We start from the raw sequence: 21139 nt of genomic DNA, 5'->3' as shown, positions 1-21139 counted from the left end.
CTGTAGACAAGCATTAAATCTTCTCTGTTAACATGTGAACTGCTGTATACTTGACGTCTCAGAAATCCCCTAAGAATGCCTGGCTCCACAGGAAAACGCTCTGAGGCAACAGAATGAGACTGAGAACTGCACCTTTTGGGTTCTTCACTTACTCCATTTTCAATTTCTTGATGCCTCAGTTTACCCATCTGAACATTAATGTATTCCCGACAAGACAAAGGGATACTTTGATTATAAAGTCCTGTGCAGCAAGAAGGGACAGAGATGGTTTTCTTTAGCATCTGGCTGGCTAAGATCCTACAAAGCTGACCAAATCAATGCTTAATTATTTTCTCATTGCATGAGGTGTTGGCTTCTTCTGAGGGTTTTTTGTTTGTTTGTTTTCCAAGAGGGAGATAATAAAACACAGAAAAGATTGTTGTAAAGATATATTAACTGACCCACTGTCATTAATTAAGGTCCAGTGTAAGTGGAAAGTTTGTCAGTTGAATTAACTAAAGCAGGCACTGTAAAATGCACATATTTCATTTCTTCTTCCTCCTCTTCCTTCCCATCAACTATTTAACAGCAGGCAGCAGGTAAGAGTGAATGCACACTGTTTGTCGCTGCTGCTTTTCCAAAACATGCTCGAGGCTTTTGGATGTGCTCTGAAGTGTTAATGCTGAACTTGGCTTGATAAATGAATAAGCCTTGCTAGCTGGGGGCTGCCTCCTCCTTGTTCCCCTGATCTGGAGTGGTTCCCCAGGTGCTGAGTGATGGGGAAGAGCAGCCCCTGTTAGTTCCTATGAGTGAGTGCTAAGCTAAGGGACCTCATCAGCACACCCACGCTGGCACTGGGATGCTGGCTGCAGAAGAAAAGCAGTTGTCGCCATGGACACCAAAACAGTGAGGACTCATCAGAAAATATCGATAGGGTAAAATGTCAGTGACTGAAATCTAGACTGGGATGTGATCTTTAAAGGAGAACAGTGAATCATCTCTTAGCTGTGATCAGTGAGGTGATCCCTGACTGCAGGGAAGCTTTGGCTCTGGGGAAATCCAAAGGGTAATTTGCATCTTTCTTGTTATTAATAGCAGTGTTACGGTACTGGGGCAGCATCCCACTGTGTTCAGATGATGGATAAACACAAAACAAAGAAGGCATCAGGTCTCACAGTTTGCTGACTGAGTGCCAGGCAGGAGCCGGGTGGGCTGAAAAGGCAGAGCTGAAACCCAGGATATCTGGAACCAATTGGAATTGGAACCAATTGGACATTGGAAGTGCCGAGCCTTGAGGCATTCCATGCCAACCAAAACTTGGGTGAGGGCACATCCCTGGACCCGTCTGAGCAGTGCCTGGTTTGATGCAACAAGGGAAGTTTGCAGTTTCAGGTCCTGCCTCATCTAGTCCACCCTTGCAGCACTTAATGCAAGGGTAATATTTCACCTCTGTTGACTGAAAGTTAAAACACTTGACAAGATCTTCCTGCCCCTAACCACTGCCATGAGACAGCTGTGATCACTGTAGCTTTGGGAACGTAAGACAGCCTGCTTTCCCAAAAAGCAACGAAGACCTCAGCCCATTTATCATTCCACAGGGCAATTTTCTCATCAGTTTTCAAATCAGAACTTCCTCAAATCCCAGAGCTAATCAGACACTGATTTACTGCTTCGTTTTGCTACGTAATTTGCAAAAATATATCCACAGGCTTGGCTGTAATGGCAGTGCCTTTGCATTCCGTCGTTCTCTGAGTATATCTGATTACATTAGTCAGACTACTGAAGCAGTTGTCAAATGGAAAGGATGACTTCAATAGACTCAAGTTTACTGCTTAGAGAAACTGTATTAAGAGAAAAGGAATGCCAGTAATTCAGCAGCTAATGCAATTTTAGATTGTATGTATGCCAGGCATAAATAGCTACTTTGCAAACACTCCTTAATGTGTTTCTGCTTCTCTCAGAATATTTAAACGGTCTTAATTTTTTCAGATCATACACTGTCACATTGAGATCTGTCTTTTACACTACCAAGTGTCTCCGAATTGGGTTTCCTGTGACATGAGCTGTAATTGAATGGAGATGGGATCTGATGGGTTTAAAGGCCTTACCTTGGCAAGGTGTCTTCGAGGCTCCTCTTTGCCCACGTGAATGAGTTTGGAGGTGCAGTCGGATGCTCTCTCAGTGTGTCAGGTGTGAGAGACGGGGAAGGAGCTGTTTGGTAAAGTAGAGATCAGTTTTAGATCACTTCTTCCAGATTCCTGACTAGGAAATCTCATGAGAAAAACACGCTGAAAGGATTTGTCATGCTTCTGGTTGAGGACAAGAGCAGAACCAGTACATTCGTAGCAATGGGTTAGTCCCTGTTCTGAAACTTCCAGGATGAAAATGGGCATATCTGAACTTGGACAAGATGCTTTGATTGAGATTTTTATGAAGTGCCAAACTTTCTGTGCAGCACTGAGGAAGGAGATGAGGAAAAAGGCAAACAGCAAAGAGAGGGACGGAATGTAGGCCATCAGTTTGCCAACAGCCTCTGAGATAACTGGCCACTTAGAGACCTGTGGTGAGCAGTTTGCAACCTGACAGGCTCACTAGGCAGAGCAAACCCAATGCATTTTATTCCTCCTACCATCCTGTTTCAGTAACTTGCTGTTGCTCATTACCACCCTGTTAAGAAAGTGTGGCAGACACGGTGGCTATTTATGGTTAGACGCTTGTGCTAGGATTTCAAGCCATTAATGACTTTAGCTCCAATTCTCATGCAGAAAAGTTGGACATTTAATCATATCAACAAGGTTTTTTTTTTCCATTTTGTTTAATTTGGGGAGATTTTCAGACCTGTTCTTCAAATTTATGATGTATGTTTAAAACAATAGTAATCATCCTGCCTGCCAGAGAGACTCTGAAATAACCCTTGAACTGCTTTAGGATTGTTGCATTATTATTGCTGCATGTTATGAAGATTATTTTTTAGAAAGAATTAAAGCAATGAGTAGGAAGTTAGTTGCCACTAGAATATAATTAATGCAGAATACATCTGACTGTAATCAGGATGTTCTGATTGCAGTCTAGTGGGATTTCTGGATGTCCTTTTTAGCCATGACATCACGCAAACCCAATTTTGACACCGTTAGAAGTGAGGAATTGAGATAGGAACTGAGGATACTGGAAGCACTCATGTGCTACTAAGCCCAGTGTGAGAAGGCTCAAACCCATCTCAGTCCAACTCTGCACACAGGCAGAAGTCAAGCAACTGATGAGACATTAATGGACAAATTTCCATATTCAGATTGCTAGTTAGTGAATTTACATTAAAGGCCAGGATGAAATGTCCAGAGGGACCTAAACAGACTTGAGAGGTGGGTCCATGTCAACCTCATGAAGTTCAATAACGCCAAGTGCAAGGTCCTGCATCTGGGTTGGCGCAATCCCAAGCACAGATACAGGTTGGGTAGAGAATGGCTTGAGAGCAGCCCTGAGGAGAAGGATTTGAGGGTGTTGGTTGATGAAAGACTCAATATGAGCCATCAGTGTGTGCTTGCAGCCCAGCAGGCCAACCATATCCTGGGTTGCATCAAGAGAAGCATGACCAACAGGGCAAGGGAGGTGATTCTGCCCCTCTGCTCTGCTCTCATGAGACCCCACCTGGAGTACTGCATCCAGTTCTGAGGGCCCCAAGACAAGAAGGACATGGAGCTGTTGGAGCAGGTCCAGAGGAGGGCCACAGAGATGATCAGAGAGCCTATGAGGATAGGCTGAGAGAGCTGGGGCTATTCAGCCTGGAGAAGAGAATGCTCCAGAGGGACCTTATAGCCCTTCCAGTACCTGAAGGGGGCCTACGGGAAAGCTGGGGAGGGACTTTTTAGAAGGGCAGGTAGTGACAGGACAAGGAGAACTTATTTTAAACTGGAAGAGGGTAGATTTAGACTAGATATTAGGAAGAAATTCTTTACTGTGAGGGTGGTGGGACACTGGAACAGGTTGTCCAGTGAGGTTGTGGATGCCCCCTGCCTGGAAGCACTCAAGGCCAGGCTGCATAGGACTGTTAACAGCCTGGTCTAGAGGGAGGTGTCCCTGCCTATAGCAGGGTTGAGAACTAGTTGATCTTAAAGATCCCTTCCAACTCAAACCATTCTATGATTCTACGAATTTTCTCTAATAGCACTTCCAGCATGCAACTCCAAGAACCAATGTCAGTGTCAGAAAAGTTCGACAGGTTTAGTGGACCATCCTTTGTTGCCTTAAAAACTCCAAGCTTTCTGCTCTCATGAAGAGATTGCTGTGGGATATTTCTTGAAATCTTTGTCATCAGTTCTCAACTGTTGCAAAGCAATTAAGGGTCCAAATTATTGGTGAAACTGTTTTGAAAGTGTCTCAGTTTTGGCATTAAAAAAAGGCAGGCAGTGCACTGACGAGAAAAGAAATGGCTGTTTTCTTAGAAAAGTAGGTCTGAGCGAAAATCCAGAATGTTCATTCAAGGCTTTTCTTCAATAATCTCTCTTCTTATCTTAAACATGTCAGCAGGTTCTCCAGTTCTTTGTTCCTGAAGGCTTCCAAAGGACTTTTCCCCTGACAGCCAACAAACACGCTGATGAAACACTAACTCTGCTTTGCTCCTTTACAACAAGTACTCTTGGCAGCTTAATGCACCTACGCATTTTCTTGATGCATCAACCAGCAGGACTTGGGATGTAGGAGAAATCTATATTGTTGGTACAGACTTATTCCTGATGGATAACACAGCAGCGTTTGGATAATTTTCAGTACAAAATATTTCCTAGAGGAGTAATATAACTGTTCCATCTGACAGCCAGAGTAGCTGCCCCAGCTATACAAACACAGCACAGTTTGGTTCAGCTTAGCATTTGCATTGCCACTTATTCAACTTGTTCACTTTTTCAGCCAAACCTTGGCCAGTGGTGTGAGGGGAATGAGGTGGGCAGGAGCTCGGCCTTTTCTGCTGAAATATCATTTAGAGACAAGTAGCCCAATTTGCCTCAAGTAGAAGAAGCAATTACTTACACGCAGTGACTGGCAATGGGACAGCAGCGCAGCCATGGCAAATGGTACATTCCTTCTCAGGATGATTATTTACCATCCACCTCTGGGCAGCCAAATTTCCCCTCCAGGGGTGGCTGATCTGCTAATCAAAAGGTCACAGAGCTCCTGTAGCTCACAGCCTCCCCTCCTAGCATCAGGTTAATATTATGGGCTTGAAAGTGGAGGTCTGGGAGCAGCTCCCTGCACAACTCTGCTGCCCCTGCAGTGCTGAGAGCATTGTAAGAGTGGAGTGGGGCTGTGCAGCTGTAGGCTGAACCCCATCTGTCAGTATTCATGAGCCTGTGGCCCCCTACCCTGCTAAAGTAAAGCAAATCAGCAAGCTCACCATTTCTTATGGCAAGAAAGCCATCAATATCAGAAGCAATAGCTGGCAATTTCTCTCACTACTTTTCTGCTCTCTGAAGAAAAGCATTTTCCACAGGGACTGAAAGAAGGATATCCCACCTAAAGCCTTCCTCAACGACTTCAGCTCCTCCGTGATTTTTGTTTAGTCTCTGAAAAACAAGGACTGCTGTACTGACAAGGAATTCTGTCTTCTTATTGCAGCGTCGGAGCATAAATGAGATCTGACAGAACATCTTCGGGTTGCCTTTGGCACAGTTTTGTGTTAAATGCTGCTGTGAAGTGAAGGTTTTCTGCGTGGACAGGACATACCAGGTCTACCCTTCATTCCTGCAAAGAGCACTTTCTTTTTTACCAATTTGGGTTGAACTCCTTTCTAAATGTCTTCTGCCCTATTCTATGTGGAAGTGCTAAGCTAAATGAGTAGAATTTAGATGACAAGAATCCCCAGGTCCACGTTTGTATCTCACAGAACCATCAAGACTGGATAAGACCTTAATTGTGTTCTGAGGTCCTGTGTATGTATAGCTTTATGCCATTGCTCAGACGGGTGAGCTCGTGTTCCTGCACTGAGGAACTCAAGTTGCACCCATCTGTGGTGCTACTGTCACATCTGCTTATCAGGGAAAATACTTGTTGCCATTAGAACTGTGCCATTAATGACACACTCTGCTGCTCAGGGAGCTTACCCATGGCCATGGAGTACTATCCCAATCAGGGAATTTGGCTTATGGGAGAATGGGGTATTTAGCTTCCAAACTGCACCTCTCCTCAGGCAAGGCATCGCAGCACAGAAAACTCACAGCGCTGCAACTATTTTGTATGCTTGATAGTCTTGACATCTATATCTTTTTCCATGTGAAGTCCCTGTGAAATGTATTAAGAATGCTGTACAAAGCCTCCATCATTTAAACAAAGCTCCCAGAGTACAATGCCTTTTTCAAAAAGCAAAGACAACCACTGAGGCCACAGCTAAGAGAAGGATCTGCAGCTTCTTAGCAATTAACAAAGACAATTATGTTCTTATAATAAAGACTTCTAAAAAAAAAACAACTGTGTGGTTATAATTATAATTAGGCAATCATACACACACATCTTTTGCAGCACACTGAATTGAGTCGAACACTTGCAGTAACCTTTTCTGAATGCTTATGTGCAAAAATGTGTGAAATCATGTACCCGAATAATGACAGAATTAATTTGCTTTGCTTCATTCAGTGACTTCTTTGTTGTGCAACAGACCCAGAATTTAAGGCTGAAACCATAATCTTGCAAGAAAATAAACGGAGTTTCTGATTCAAGCCAATATTGGAGAATCTGATTGTTCCGGGGAATGGCTCAATCACTTCAGAGCTCAGGAGATGCTCCAAATGAGAGATTTATGTGGAGTGTTTGTGGAGGTTGCTTTCTTGGGAACCATATCACTGTCTTGAGTGGGGAGTGGCATAAGGAAAAGAACGCTGTGGTCACTGTTGCCTCCTTTTCCATTTGCTTGAAAATGTGACTATGAAGGCAATTTAGCTCATTTTTAGAGACAGTATTGCGAAAGACAAACCCTGAACTTAGGCACTGCCAGGGAAGGAGTTCCTCCAATTGCATAGGCTGTGATTTTTTTATAGCTTTGACCTACACAGATACCAAACACCAAATGGGGAACAACAACTCCAGGTAAACTGGTGAGAGGAGGGATGCTCTTCAGACACCCACGTGTTTATCCAGTGGGTATTGCTTGGTGTGCTTCACAGTTGTTTCTGCCATGGACAAAAGTTCTGCCTGCTGCATTGCCTTCCACAAGGCAATAAGCCAAAGGATTTCTTCTTCTCTCACTATCTCCATTGTCCCTTCCTAACCCTCCAAGCCCCGAGGTCTCTGGTAAATTTAAGTACTGACCTGGTCTCAAAGCATCTCATCTGGTAGTAGCTATGTGCCTGGGCATGTTATTGGCCTGGCTTTCTTGGTGGCAGTATTCAAAAGGATAGTGACTGGGGTATATTTCTGCAGACATCACTGCCCAACAAGGATTCCCTTCAGAATCCCCAGGGAAAGGCTCTGGATTCAAAGCAGAGGGATGAAAAGGGATGAAAAGAGGATCTCTGGACTGAGAAGCATGCCTCACTGTCATTCCTTCTTGCTCATCTGACGGCAGGGTCACTCACTGGTCTAACTCTGTTCATCACAGCTTCAGGCTGTTGAAGGGAGAAATAAATGACAGCTGGTTTTACAGTCAGCTGCCAGAGCTGCTACATGGGCTGTCCAGAGAGAGAAGCCATGAAACTAATGAATATTCAGCAGCTTTGTGAAATCCAGTGCATCCTCTTCAAGTTGTCCCAGAGATGAACTTGGCTCACATTGGTAGACACCCAGGAGTGACTGCACTGCAATGAGTAGGTAAGGAGATGGACAAACCGACCAGCTTAATTAAAAACGTGTCATTTGTGAGTATTGAAATGCAGCATTTATAGCTCTAATCTCAACCATTCACATGGCATGTTGGCTTGATGTATGGGAAGCAAGTGTAGCACCCAGCTGCTCCCCTTCTCATCATAGTTCCCTCATATCTCACCTCAGCAGCCCTTTCTAGTACTGTTTTTTTTTTTTTTTTTTTTGCCAGATGCTGACTCTGCACTTAGATTTGTTAATTGTAATTCAAATTATTCATTACAGTTCAGATGAAGGCAACAGATTAATCCATTGGAATGTGAGAGATCAAAGCACATCATCCCTTGTTCGCTCTGCAAGGGAAAGAAGCAACCCAGGAGTCTCAGAGCGTGCCTGAAAGGCAGCAGGAACAGCTGACTGATAGTTGGGATCTTCCTTTCCCTGGCAGCATCAGCATTTTGGCCCTTGTCAAAGGACTTGGATTTAAAAAGCCCTTTGGTCTCTACCACAAAGAAAACTACTCACTAACCGGTTTGATTTTCTGTGCTTTCGTCTAGGCTTGATATTCTGCACCTTATTGCCACACATTCCTGCCTTGAACTCGTGATTTTCTTTTGAGCTGATGCATCAGTCCTGTACTGTCATGGTACAGAGAACAGAGCACGTCGTGTCCGTGCTGAGATTCCTGAGGTGTCTGATGGACTCAGCATCAGCCCAAGAGCCCCTTCTCTATGCTGGTTTCCTTCAGCTTTCCCAGATAAAAATGAGAAATGCAGCATTTCCCCTAGAAAAAAAAGGTTGAAACATGAAAATGGAGCAAAACCACATTTTCAGACTGACATTTTTTTTTTTCTCCTGGAATGCAAATCTATTTTGACATACAATCCCCATCCACTTCTAAGTACTGGACTGGAAGCTCTGGAAAACAGAGTCCCCCTGGTTTTAAGCAGAGCATTAATGGTCACAAGAGAGGAAAGAATTCCTCCATAAAACCCCTGGCCCCTCAGTGGAGACAGCCTCCTTGCACACTGGCTGTAACAGAAGTCTCAGATGACTCTCAGCAAGCCTGTGGATGCCTACAGTGTAGACATGTAGTTAGATGAATTTGTCCTCAAAGTCTCTAGCTGAGCGTGCTGGGAAGAAGATGCCAGATAACACCACTTTTGGGGGTGTCCGGGGTGAGGTTTACAGCTTGAGTGAAGGCATGCACACCAATCCCTAGTGCTCCTTTTAAAGGCTTACATTACTGGACAGAAATGATGTAGAATGAACTTATCTCTCCATGAGTACCGCATCCAGGCCTGGGGCCCCCAATACAGGAAGGATGTGGAGCTCTTGGAGCGGGTCCAGAGGAGGGCCACTAAGAGGATCAGAGGGCTGCAGCACCTCTCCTATGAGGAAAGGTTGGGGGAACTGGGCTGGTTTGGCTTGGAGAAGAGAAGGCTCCAGGGAGACCTCACTGCAGCCTTCCAATACTTGAAGGGAGCGTATAAACAGGAGGAGGAATGCCAGCCTACTGCCCCCCTGTCATGGCTATAGATTGATCTCGATAACTCTGTGACAGCCACTGAAGCTCACCATCCCTGCTAATAAATACCTAATTGCATGTGAGAAGGAGGACAAATAGGAATTGGGTTTTGGCAGTCTGTAACACTATTTTTTTCCTCTGTTTGTGTAGTTTATAGCAAGGCTGATGGTTTAACAATGCACAGGACTGTAATCTACCTGTTGTGCAGCAGATTGTTTGTTCTTAGCCTCTGAATTGACTGTACCTGGCCTCAGAAAACCTTCTGAAAGGCAAAACCATTCCCCAGAGGATGAGGTAGTGGATAAGAGTTAGGTAGTTACTCTCTACGTTTGCTTTCACTCACTTTCTTAATAGCAATATCGTGGCTTTCAGTAATGTAAGAGACTAATGAAAGATGCACGGGAAAATATCTGTCATAGAGGACTTTTACCACTACCCATCAAAACTTCTAAGCTACTCCCACCGAAAATGAAGAGAACTATCTCCTAAACTAGCTTTCGTCATCTACCCTTCCTCAGATCAGTTCAGCTCTTTGTCTCTGACAAAAGATGAATATCACTGCCAGGCTGTTCTGAACCAAGGTCAGCAAGAGCAGCTGAGGGCTGGCAGGAAGAATGATGAAAGTCTGAAAGGCTGAAATTGTAAGTGTTGGAAGACAACAAAATAAAGGAGTGCATGAAATAATGCCTGTGTCAAGAAATTAGAAGAGCTGTTCCTATTTATGAAGGCTGCTCCAAAAGTAACGCCTCCTGTGGATGCCCCATCCCTGGAGGTGTTCAAGGCCAGAATGGATGGGGCTCTGGGCAGCCTGGTTTAGTATTAAATCTGGAGGTTGGTGGCCCTGCCTGTGGCGGGAGGGTTGGAGATTCATGATCCTTGAGGTCTCTTCCAACCCAAGCCATCCTATGATTCTATGATTCTATGAGGAGGGCCACTAAGATGATCAGAGGGCTGCAGCACCTCTCCTATGAGGAAAGGTTGAGGGAAGTGGGATTGTTTAGCTTGGAGAAGAGAAGGCTCCGGGGAGACCTCATTGTGGCCTTCCAATACTTGAAGGGAGCGTATAAACAGGAGGGGGAATGGCTGTTTATGAGGGTGGATAGTGATAAGACAAGGGGGAATGGTTTCTGAGACACGGGAGGTTTAGGTTGGATATGAGGAGGAAGTTTTTCACCCAGAGGGTGGTGACGCACTGAACAGGTTGCCCAAGGAGGCTGTGGATGCCCCATCCCTGCAGGCATTCAAGGCCAGGCTGGATGTGGCTCTGGGCAGCCTGGTCTGGTGGTTGGTGACCCTGCACATAGCAGGGGGTTGGAACTGGATGAGCACTGTGCTCCTTTTCAACCCAGGCCATTCTATGATGCTATGATTCTGTGTTGGTTCATGACAACAGAGGTGTATATTGGTGGTATGGCAGCAGAGGTTGAATCTTCCCATGCTTCCAATATTCTGTTGCATTTTGTTGCCGTGCAACAACAGATGGCAGCAGAGGGGCAATCAGACAACATGGAGTCTGACATGGAAGTGCAGATGGAGCAGGAGGGTGGAACTGAATTCCTCTGTGCAGAAAACATTGTACCCATTGACATTCATTGATGCTTCCTGAATGTTTGTGGAGGCCAACTGGTGGATGTGAGCACAGAGAGGGGTGGGTGGTGCATTTCAGCTGTGGCGACAGCAACAGTGGTTACCTCTGCTGGTGCTGATTTTGATGAATGCTGCATGCAGGCTCCTGTTCATTGCTGGTGATAGCGCATAGCTAATGGTGGTGACTGTTCCAAAATATTGTTTTGTAGCTGAGAATTTGCTCTATCAAATAGTGTTATTGTGCTCTTTGTATCTGTTATCATTTCCATGGAAATAAATAGGTTGCATTACTTTTGGAACAACCTATGTATTTTTCGTGCTACCTGGTAGAGTAGGCTGCCAGAGCGAATGTTTTACTCCTGCAGCTCTGACCAGGGAACAGCTCACATGTCATGGCCTTGGAGTGCCCTGAGGACAGACAGACTCACAGTAAGCTGCTGCTGTCCTTACTCTAGTGGAAACTCAATGTCTTCCCCCCTTCTCTTTTTCTTAAATTAAGGATTAGACCCTAGAGTGCAGCATGGATACCTCTGGGCTTATTTTCATTGTCAACCAAAAGTGATTGGTGGTTTTGATCAATAGTATTCTTTCTTCTGAGGATAAACCAAAGATGCTTGGGGGTGAGAAGGACTGGAGATAAGGATGCTGTACCACTGTAAGTCTGTCTGCCACGTGTCACCCTCACAGCTGCCTCCTGCTGCAACCTTGAATTGCTCAGCAGGCTGTTTACTGACACTAGGCTTGCTGAGATGGGCTGCCTCATACCTTTTAGCTGGCAAATTTTGCAGGGAAGAAAAGAGGTTGCCTTGTTTCTTTGGTCTGGGAAATCTCACACTTCAGATGCCATAAGGGAGCATACATCTCTGCTTGGCTGACTCATCTGTCATCCCAGTAAAACAGCTTGACAGCTCATGCCTGTGTGCAGGCATGGTCTCCAGATCAAGGCACAGAAGGTCATTTAACACAGGGATCTCCCAGATTGCTTGCTGCTTCTCCCAGCAGAACTTTACCAAAGAGCTCTTTCTTTTTTTTTTTCCCTTGCTTCTCTGGATTTACTTGGATATTATCTTTTCCTGAGAAAGGACATGGCAAAACAAACACACTGGCAAGACAAGCCACTGCAAAAGCAAACCTTGGATCACTGAGATGATAGCTGAGAACTTGACAGAGGAGTAGAGAAAGAAAAGGACTCAAAGGCCGGACACTTATCCCAGTGCTGCACCAGTACAAATCTACAGCAGTCTGTTCAGTTCCAAATGATGTGCAATACATTCCTCAGACAGCAAATCAAGTGGGCTGAGAACTGCTGCTCTGCTGGCAGCCTAGTGCTGGCAATGCACATCAGTGAGCAAAACTGCTCGCAAGTCAGAGAGGGAGAGAAGGTGGGTTTGGGAGTGAACTGTGTCCTCACCACTGCACAGGATAGTAACTGGCAGAAAGTGAAGGTAATACTGTTCCTTTTGCATTTTTTTTTTTTTTAAACACAAGCAAGGACTGCTGAGTGCATTACCTCTAAGATACTAAATGTAATGGCAAGCAAACTTCAGTTCATCCAGCTGGACATTTGATCAATCTTTGTATGACATACCAATCATGCAATTTCATTAGTCAACTAACCAGCTGGGAAGGGGAGAAAGAAGAATAAAGCATTGCATTTTTGTGCCTGAAGAAAAGACAATCCCATGATAAACCATGTCTCTAAGAGATGTTAATTAGAGCCTTCCCTCTGGGGGAGGCTCCTGCAGCAGAGCCTTCTCAAGTGCTTCAATTACTCTCTTCTTTGCCGTGTCCATCACACCAGTCTATATCAGGTATTTAATTGGCTCTCCCACAAAGTGAGAGGTGTCTCTCACACCAAGTTCAGCGTTTTCATATCTTAAAAAGCCCTTGGACTGGGGTTCACTGCTAATTTTTCTTGTTTTTAGCTCAGCAATTTGACTTCCCAAAGAACAGCCGTGAATTAAGAGGTCCCACCTTCCTTGCTGCAGGCCCCACAGCTTCTGCCTTTATAACATGGGATTCAAGAGGACTTCACTTAACTCCTATGAAATGCTGAATCTGATCCTCAGCGTGAAGCAGGTGCTGGAGTGTGTGTCCTGTATCTGTCTGTCTGTCTGTACTGACAACACATTGCATCTTTCATTCCAACCATCTACAACCAGAATGCAGAGGATGAGCACCACAAAGATACCAACTTACAACTGTGATGATAACCACGTGGAACTATTAGGCAGATCAAGAGAAAACCCTAACTTCAGCATATCACTTGTGGCTATTACCAGAATTTACCCTCATCCCCAGTGCCTGGCAGCAGGCAATGCTTGCCTCCCACACTTCTGGACACTTGTGTTAGCTCCTATATCTGCACTGGGGAATTTAACTCAAGAATCACTTACTTCCATATATATATACAGTGCTGATCTTCAGGGTCCTTTCCCACGAGACACTCAGAAGATCCTCATCTGGTCTGCCTTTAAACAGGTCTCATCTCCTTTGTTGCACTCTTTCACCAAACCTTCATTAAATATCATCATGAGCTGCTTCATTCTGGTGGAAACGTAGTGCGTACCCAAGACAGAAATCTTGCTGCAATGCAATCAGTTGAAAACTGCACATGAAATAAGTGCATAACTGAATTTTTATTGTAAGCTTTGCTTGCATTTGTAATTTCTTTGCACAATTGTATTTTCCCACGAACTAGTCATGGTTTTTCCAAAGGCACCGTAGTCGCACTTCTACAAGGAAAACTTAAAATGTAAAATTTTGCAAGCATCTAATTAACTTTCTTTTGCTCTGTAGTTAAAATGTAGTTAAACCCTAAGCATTCATTCAACTTTAATGAGGATGGGAAAGTAATTGCATATGTATTCCTGCATAATTATGACTTAATTGCATTACTAGTAGATTTATCTTTGCTTATTTAGCCAAGCTCACAAAATAATGTATTAAAAATGAGTTGATGTTTGTTTGGACCGTGCCAAAAAACAACACGATTAGGAACAGAGTACTCACACAGGAGTACATACAAGAGATGTATGTAATACAAATTTTGACAGAACAGAGTCTTTCTAAAGGCTGACTTTGCATGCTTATTATCAGTTGTGGGGGTGATAAATCACTCCAAAGATCAGCAGGAATCCAAGATACAGATCTTTCTAGTGTCCATTCTTTCTGACTATTCTTGAGGATCTCAGACAGCTTTGCAAAAGGATCTTGGTATTTATTCAAGCATCAAGGAAGTTAATTTTGCTAGGCTGAGGAAAAGCACTGTGGGTTTGAAGTAGCTGTGAGCTGCTGAAAAATGCTGCCTTCTTACATGGGTAGATAGCGATAGGACAAGGGGGAATGGTTTTAAGCTCAAGGAGGGAAGGTTTAGAGTGGATATCAGGGGGAAGTTCTTCATGGAGAGAGTGGTGAGGTGCTGGAACAGCTGCCCAGAGAGGTTATGGATGCTCCATCCCCAGAGGTGTTCAGGACCAGGTTGGATGGAGCCCTGGGCACCCTGGGCTGGTCCCAGGTCTGGAGTTTGGTGGCTCTGCCTGTGGCAGAGGGGTTGGAACTTGACTGGTGTCCCTTCCAACCCAGGCCATTCTATGGTTCTGTGATTCTATGATTCTATGACCTGCGCTCCCATTTCACTGTCATTCCACCTTGCCTTCAAATGCATGTTTCTTTTGGGCTCAGGAAGACAATGTATCTGTCTTGTTTAACATGGAAGTCTGAAAGTCAGGGAGCTGGAAATGGTCATGCTTTTCAACTGGGTGTACAAATCAAGGTGAAGAGCTGTTTTAGAGGGAGATTTCTAGGGGCAATAAAAGTCATTGCCTGAAAAAGCAGGGCTGTATCCGTACCCATACATTCAAGAGACTCACAGGAATAAGACTAATTGTTACTAAACTCGTGGAATGGCCTCTGGAACAAATTTGTTCCATGTTTCCTGCTGCTCTTTATCTCTTGTGTGCTCTTCTGGTAATGATATTGATATTTCCTAATGCTCTTCATTATAATCCCAAGCCTTTAGCTGTTTGGGAATGCATGTGATTCTGCACTTCAGCAAGGATTTTTCATGCTAGATGCCTACCTCACAGCTGGGCTAGTGCTTGAGGCTCTATGGGCTGACTCCCACCCAAATGCTGAGCATTTCTGCATAGCCAGAGGAAAGCAACAGGCGGCTCCAGAAGAAAATGAATCCCTCCTATCTCAGGTACCTTCAGGAGAGACAGAGACAGGTTTTTTATTTCCCTCTCCTATAAAAACGATAAAAAAAGGAGAACAGAATTTCTTTGGAGAATAATTGTCAAGTTCTTGTATTTTCTTGCCAGTTGTCAGTCCTTCTCAGCACATTTCTATGATATTTTCCTTCTTCCTTTGCAATACAAAGCTACAAATACCCTGCTAAGTGTAAACTGAGATTCTCACAGTTATGTGATTCTAAGAGCTGTGGTTGGAAAAAAAAAACAACCCTGCTTTAGGCTTTGTGAGTCTTATTTAAATAAGTGAGGCGTGCTAGAGACATCAAGTCAACACAACTGAAATCTGAATACTGGCTTAGAAACTATTTTTAGGGTGAAAAAAAAAAAAAAAGGAAAGAGAAAATAAAACTGAAATTAAAATGCTTTGAGAGAAAGGCGAAGTTTGCACTTCAGATTGCCCCTGAGGGAAATAATGAAGAAAAAAGTTGTACTGGAGAGAAGAAAAAAACTCTCTGCAGCAAATCCTGGAACTTGGCCCTTAGCAACACTCATCAGCGTGCTGAGAGCCAGAAGAAGGCCAATGTGTCACAGCATCCTCACGCTGGGGGTGGGGTGTCAGTGATCATACAGCTTCTGAGTCAGGTCCTCAGAAAAGATGGATTTCCCTCTCACTGAGCAGATGATTCCTGGCATCCTTTTGTCTGTGCAATTTAACAATCCTTTTTTTTTCTGATTATGATTATCAGCCCCCTATTTTTGTTGAAAATGGATACTGAGGTGTGACAGCAGTTATCAGCCTGGCTGAATAGCTGTTCGTTCCCAGCTCTCTATAAATACAGAATTTCTGAAATAATCTCTAGCACACGTTGCTTAAAAATTCAAGGGCAGATGAATAATGAATATCAATGGACACTCCTGCATTAAAATTTAATGCTAGCCAAGGAAAATGGAAATAAGACGTTTTCCAGGATTCTGCAGAACAATTACAAGCACTGTCATTTCTGTCTGGAACAGGCATCCTTGCTGAAGACTCGTGGATTTTACTGAGCAAAGTGAAAGGAGACATCTCGGTAGAAAAAGGTGTAGAGTGCTTGGAGCAAAGCCATCTTTTCTATATGGACTTCCTAACAATGCAATGTAGAGTGAGTCAGGTTGAGAGAATTAAATAATTTAAAGCCACCAAAGAATATCAGAGGAATACTGAATAACAGCAAATGCCAATCCATGGCTCCTCTTCTAGGCCAAAGAGCTTTTACATAGACACTTGAACTCAATGTCAGAACCTTATACGGTAACGAACTGTGAGATCAAGAGCAACTGGCTCTGCAAATCTGTGCTCTAGTTAAAACAGGATCTATTTCAAGGAATATCTTAAAGCCTGTTGGTTCACATAGCAGAAGGAGTCCCCATACAGCAAACATAAGCCTACCTGCCAGAAGGCTTGCTGTCCTTAATACATTTCTGACACTCTCTTTGGAGGTAGTCACAGGTTCACAGGATACTCCTGGAAATCTGGACATCTTTAAAGTAAATTCCAAAGCAATCGCATCACTGAGGGTCATTCTTGCTCATTCCAGGCAGTTAGAGGAAGTGAGTCAAAATCTGGGATTAAAGACTGTAAAATGTTAAAGTAGAGACATACTCACTCCAGTTTATTATCCAGAAGCACAAGTTAAGATTATGACAGGAGACAGCTTAATTCTCCTTTCAGTTCCTCTCTGCTGCCTGGCAGAGCAGTGGGAAGTCAGGTATTTCAATGGTACAGCTCACTTGGAAAATTGCATTTTTCCATTTACCATCTTTACCTCTTTGAAGGTAAATTTCCATTTACCCTCCTCCTCTTTGCCTAAGAAGTTTGATTCCAGCTGTCACTCAGAGCTGTTAGTACTTTTAGCTATGAATCCTAAGGAGCCTGAATGTGCCTTAATGATATTAGCATTGTTTAGCAGAGTAGATCAAACAAATGGCAGCAGCTGATTAGAATGGTAATATCCAAATCTCCTACTTACAACAGATAAGCCTATTCATTGCCTCCACTTTATTATAGCCTCTTGGTAGTTGTAGCTGGTTGTACTGAGTCCCACGGAGGTGATCTAATATGGGATGTACAGGAGTAATTACTTCCATGCACCAGGTCAGTTGGACACAGTTGACAGTTTTATCTGTGTACAGTACATTTCACTGTGTCCTTGTCCTATAACTTTCAAGGATCACTGATACGTTCTCTCCATGCTCTGTAATAGCAGTGACTTTGGTGCATAGGTAAGCAGTACAATTCCTGCACGTGGGTAAGAGGATCAGGTCTAAGAGACTCACTAAGAATTTAATAGGTCCTTAGTATGGGTTTTGATGCATGAATTAAGAAGAATATAACCCTGCTGTCAATTTAGCCCTTCGCTTCCCTTGGGAATTCCTATCCTTATTGCAAGGGCAGTTGATTTTGTGAGAAAGACACTCAACACCACAACATTCAGTACTAAGGTAACTTTTCTTTCATGTTTTAGAGAGACCAGCTGTGAGTTTGGAGCCAGCATTATGAATGAATGTTGTCATAGAATCATAGAATGGCTTGGGTTGGAAGGGACCTCAAGGATCGTGAAGCTCCAACCTCCCTGCTGCATGCAGGGCCATCAACCTCCACATTTAATACCAGACCAGGCTGCCTGGGGCCCCATCCTTTTGTTGTCTAACAAAAGATAAAGGTTTAGGTGTCTGGAATGATGATGGTCTTTGAAAGGGTCAAGAGACCACCTCGCCTCCTACTGCTTTTCAGTAAATGCTAGATGTCTGTTCTGCTGAAGTGTCACTGGGTAAAGGCCGTAAGTTTTTTTTTCCTATAGCAGGGTTGGTTTTTCTGGGACTTCCTAATGTGGCAAAATGAAAACGTATTGCAGAGAAGGGTTTGATTTGGCTGAATTTCTCAGGGAACCCTGAACTCTGCGGCTCATTCTGGCTGTTGGGCAGCCTGTCTCCTTGGGGCTGCCCACTTCTGCAGGCTGATGGTGCATCTTTGAGGCACCTTGAATCAGAGATTCAAAGGAAAATTAAGCTTTCAAGAAGCAAAGGAGGCTGCAAAATTTACAAAGACGGTGGCAGGATAAGTTCCTACACATCTCAAAAGGAGAAATTCAGCACTGCTCAGTGCTGTGTCAAAGAGTAATAGAGATGCAAGAGACTAACAGCGCCCAGTGCTGAGGCATGGCATCAGCTGGGTATGAAGAAAAACAGGATTCTGGGCTTCATTAACTCAGTGACTTCAGCAGCATGACACAGAAATCCAGTGGGAAAAAAAAACCTGCTTTAACTCGGCAGCAATTTTGTTTTGTTAGCAAAATATTTTCAAGGGACTCTGGTTGCTAAATGAGAAAGTAGATTGGGTGGGGGTGAAGAGGAGGGTGGAAAATGAAGTATTTCAGCAATTATACACATGAAATCAGAGACTGGCTGGATATGATGCAACACAATCCAGCTGCCTGACTGTGTAATTAAACTCCTGCCTGTCTGGTTGAAATGCAGGTGGCATTTCTGCAGTGAGGTTAAATTAAGGGTTGGTGATGACAAGCAGACATTATGAAAATGTCAAAATTAGCATCTGCTGAATGAGAGTGCTGGACGGCCCTAACTACAGTCCGGAGGCTCAGAAGGAGCAGGGAAGAGAAAGTTTGAAGAAATAAATAGTCTCATTACTATGGCTGCTCCTATCTGCCCTCTGCAGAGCAGTTACTCCACCATGCAGACAGTTTTGTCCTGTTTCAGTACATTTTTCCAGTGGCATGACATTAGAAGACCAACACCAAAGGTTGGCTCCTGCTCTGGACTGCTCTGTGGCAGTGTCCTCTTTCCCCATTAGGTGATGGGGACAGAAATGTCCCCTCAAAGAAGGACAGACTTTAAAGTTAAGAGGACAGGAGGGTTCCTGCAATCGTTTCTAGAGATCCCTCAAAGTAGGTAGGCTCCTTTGTGTTCAGTCACACTGCTTTCCAAGCAGCTGCTCATTTACCCTTTCCATGTTAACCTTGCCTATATCGCTGTCAAAAGAAAACGAATGAAGCAGCTCACAACTGGGGCAGGCATGTCTGTCTTAATAGGTTTAGAAGGAGCCATGGAGTCTTTCCTGGGTGATTTGTTGCCTGTACAAAATGCAGCTTTGTAGAAAGGTCATGCAAGTGTTGCAACCAAACCGTGGCAGAAGAAGTGAAGAGTCACTTCATTGCCTTCCTGCTGGTAGGTACAGTTTGAGATCTCTTTGGACTTGAACATGAGCCTTCAGCATATGGAAATCTGTGTGCTGTTGATATGTAAACTGAAGTGGGAAAAAAGAAAAGAAAGGATGGAAGAATGGAAATACATGAGTATTAACTGTGGCCTAGCTTCAATGTGCTTCATGATCTGGAATTTTTGGATCAAACTGATCTTTTTCTTCACTCTGGTGACAAAACCTAAATGTAACAGTACAGTTGGCAATGGGTTACAGCACGAACCTTCTTGGTCCCTGCAACAGTTCGCTTCTCTATAAAATAATCCCACCTTGAGTTCTCCCTCAATTAGCAACGTTTCTGGAGGTAGAGCTGTTATCTCCTCTCAAGAAGAGACTCCAGCCTCAACACAGACTTCTTCAAACCACATTATAGAGCTACAGGGAGCACCATCATGAAGGCAAATCTCTCCTGCAGAGCTTTGCCATTCACATGCAGTCAAATGGGAAGGCACCAGTAGTGCTTCCTCCCACGTCCTCTCCAAGTTCATCTCCTCCATGCTAACATGGCCAAAATAAACCCCAAAAGAGAAAAAAATCTTTTTATAAGTAAGTTAAAAGGCTGTTTTGCTCACAGAAATTGCAATGATTATCTAAAATAATAGGAGTAGGCTAAACTCTGTGCAGATGCATATATTCCCTTAATTCTGCACTGTATGAATTTGTTTCTTACCTTCTTTCATGGGCACAAGTGAAAGCAAAGGAAGCCAGCCTTGTACCTGTGGGAGAGAGATCAGTAGAACACCTGCTTGTGTCCCAAACACAAACTGTCTTTCTATTTCTGAATTCAGTAACCTCTGCTGTTAAGAAGATTGGGTACGAAAAGATGCAGAAAAAACAGACCTTTTCCATTCAGGAGGAGATACCCAGCTAAGCTAATATGAATTCAGGGCTGAAGTAGGAAAGTGATAAGCAAGGGATACAGCTAATTTAGCTAATTTGCCTGATGAAGTGCTAAAGGGATGAAAGGGATTTTTTTTCTCTTGCTTTCCACTACTCTCCTTGAATCTGGATTAACATCATTAATTTCTTTATACAGCTACATTTCCCGCATGGGACTAAAAAAGGAAGCACGGTTCTCTTCCTTCATGGCTCACTTGGGAGGGGCTGGGAAATTAATTCCTGCATGCTGCAAATTCTGAACCTTGCTGGAGGCAGGGGAGGAAAAGGGAGAGGGAGAGATTAGTGAGGGAGCCCAGCACAAGGATCTGCCTCTTGATATTATAGGGAAGTCACTGAGCATTTTTTAATAAGATTTTTTAACAAACTAATCAGCAATATTGGATTTTCAAGGATTTCAGAGGGAATTCTTGCTAATTGAAGTGTTTTTTTTCATTAGCATCTCCCAGCAGGAGCCTCACACACAGGTAGAAGAGCATCACGTATCTTGTAAAATCAATAGTGCAGCCAATTAAAAAAAAAACACAATTAGTGTGGCTGTTTCACATTAGAATTGCTAACTCCTAATAAATTCAGATGTCAAGACTAGGCAAAAATGCAGGAGACCAGCGTGGTTTAATTCAGTGAAAACACTGGCACAGTCTCTGCAATGATGTGAATTCCCATTCCACAGCCCAAAAGAAAGCAACTCCACTCGTGTTCTTGTATTGCAATACATTTCAAGGGGGTTTAATTACAGCCCAGCTTCCTGCACTGCTGATAATATCATTCTCTCTGTCTCAGATGAAGGGAACAATCAAATCTGTGATGGTGTTCTTCCTTGGGAACAATGAGATGATAATGTGTAACTGGAAAAGTTCAGTAGCATTACAGCAACCCTCTGAGCTTCAGTGACACCATCCTTCCCTCTCCAAG

The 21139-nt window shown here is 43.7% G+C and overlaps 1 protein-coding gene and 1 long non-coding RNA gene across 7 annotated transcripts in view; one reads left to right on the top strand and one right to left on the bottom strand.

The window, feature by feature from the left end:
- The window catches only part of ASIC2 (acid sensing ion channel subunit 2), a 413868-nt gene that overhangs the window by 64745 nt on the left and 327984 nt on the right, over positions 1–21139 (top strand). The gene's annotated exons all lie outside the window — the stretch shown is intronic.
- LOC121107703 overlaps positions 1–21139 on the bottom strand; it is a 52661-nt gene that overhangs the window by 24449 nt on the left and 7073 nt on the right. For 2 of the 5 annotated variants that reach the window (XR_005842041.2, XR_005842040.2), the window contains exons 3-6: positions 19998–20043; positions 14958–15084; positions 13273–13462; positions 2088–2190 (exon numbers count right to left, since the gene is read on the bottom strand). This is a non-coding gene — a long non-coding RNA (uncharacterized LOC121107703). The remainder of the gene's footprint in view (positions 1–2087; positions 2191–13272; positions 13463–14957; positions 15085–19997; positions 20044–21139) is intronic. The other 3 variants (XR_005842039.2, XR_005842042.2, XR_005842043.2) reach the window with 3 other exon arrangements.

The sequence above is a fragment of the Gallus gallus genome, chromosome 27, assembly GCF_016699485.2.
Source record: "Gallus gallus isolate bGalGal1 chromosome 27, bGalGal1.mat.broiler.GRCg7b, whole genome shotgun sequence".
Lineage (NCBI taxonomy): Eukaryota > Metazoa > Chordata > Aves > Galliformes > Phasianidae > Gallus > Gallus gallus.
Note: the sequence above shows the minus strand (reverse complement) of the source record. Positions and strands in the feature narration are given on the sequence as shown.